Below are 1,836 nucleotides of genomic sequence, written 5' to 3' on the forward strand. Positions count from 1 at the left end.
CCCTCACGTCGCCTGTCTCGAGGGGGTCCTGGAGGACGCCCCTCACGCCGTCCGTCTCGAGAGGGTCCTGGAGGATGCCCCTCACGCCGTCCACCTGAACGGTGGTCCTGTACTGGACGGCCTCCATGCCGCCCACCTGAACGGAGGTCCTGTACTGGACAGCCTCTACGCCGCCCACCTGTAAGGTGGTCCTGTACTGGACGGCCTCCACGCCGCCCACCTGAATGGTGGTCCTGTACTGGATGGCCTCCACGCCGCCCACCTGAACAATGGTCCTGTATTGGACGGCCTCCCGGCCGCCCACCTGATCTGCTCTGGCCCGTCGGACGGCCTCCTGGCCACCCACCTGACCTGCTTTGGCCTGTTGGACGGCCTCCCGGCCGCCCACCTGACCTGCTCTGAGCCAGTGGCTGGTCTCCCAGCCATCTGGACATTTTTTGTTTCCCTACTTGGTTTAGTCCCCAGGACTTGTCCTGTTGGTTTTGTTTTGGACCTTGTGTGTCTTTGTTTGGGCCCGCCACCCTTGCAGTTCCTCCCTCCGCCCGCCCTAGTTTTCTGGGAGGGGGTTTCTTGGGGACGCCAGGGGGCGTCCTTGAGGGGGGGTACTGTAGGGATGGCAGCATCTAGTGGGCCTTCCCCTGTCTGTTCTCCCTTGTGTCTGTATTGATTGTCTGATTATCGTCACCTGTGTCATGTCCTGGTTGTGTGTATATAAAGTCTGTCTGTCAGTTCGGTCGTTGTCGGTTCGTCGTTGGGTATTGCCTGTCCTGTCCTGCCTGTCTGATCCTGTTCTTGAGTCTGCTTTGTAATTTTTGCTGCCATGTCAGCCTTTTGATTTATTATTATTATTATTAAAAGTATTTTATTTTTTACGTCTGCCACCTGAGTCCTGCCTGTGCAACTGGGTTCTTCTGTCCTGATCTGCCTTGAAAACCCTGACACGGACAATTTATGGAGATTCATTACATAGAGTCTAATATTTCAAGCATTTATTATTTGCATTTTTGTCTGTATATTTTTCTGTAATTGTTAATATGTAGACTGGGAAAAGACCCCGGGGAAGACGAAGTGACTATTTGGCCTGGGAACACCTTGGAGTCCTTCAAGAAGAGCAGGAAGAGATGTTCAGTTCAGTTCAGTTTACTTCTATAGCACCAAACCACAATAAAGTTGTCTCAGGGCACTTTACAGGAACATTCACATACATAAAAGCCAATTAGTAAAGTTCTCTATCTAAGGAATCCAGCAGACAAGTTGAATATTGGCTTTGTTGCAGTCTCCCATCCTGAGCAAGCACAGTGGCAACAGTGGAAAGGAAAAACTTCCTTTTAAAAGGAAGAAACCTCCAGCAGAACCAGGTTCAGGACAAATGGCCATCTGCTTTGACCGGCTGGTTGAGAGGAAAGGAAGGAGAGACAGACGGACATAGAATGGTAGGTCCAGGTATAGGTCCAGGTGTATCTGAAAGACAAAAAAACACATGTTAAGGATAGAAAAAATAATTACAAATACAAAACAGGTTGAGCAGAGTAAGTAAAGACAGTAGTAAAGTGAAAAGTGCGGTCAGTTTGTCCTCCAGCAGTCTAAACATATAGCAGGATTACTAAGGGACAGCTCAGGAAACCCAAGCCGACCCTAACTATAGGATTTAGCAAAAAAGAAAGTCTTAAGCCTAGTTTTAAAACTGGATAATGTGGCAGCCTCACGGACAGAGATTGGAAGTTGTTTCCACAAGAGAGGAGCCTGATAACTGAAAGATCTACCTCCCATTCTGTTTTTGTAAATTCTAGGAACCACAAGTAAACCTGCAGTCAGAGAGCTAAGTGCTCTGTTAGT

The sequence above is a fragment of the Nematolebias whitei genome, chromosome 2 (assembly GCF_014905685.2).
Source record: "Nematolebias whitei isolate Nwh7 chromosome 2, NemWhi1, whole genome shotgun sequence".
Taxonomy (NCBI): Eukaryota; Metazoa; Chordata; class Actinopteri; order Cyprinodontiformes; family Rivulidae; genus Nematolebias; species Nematolebias whitei.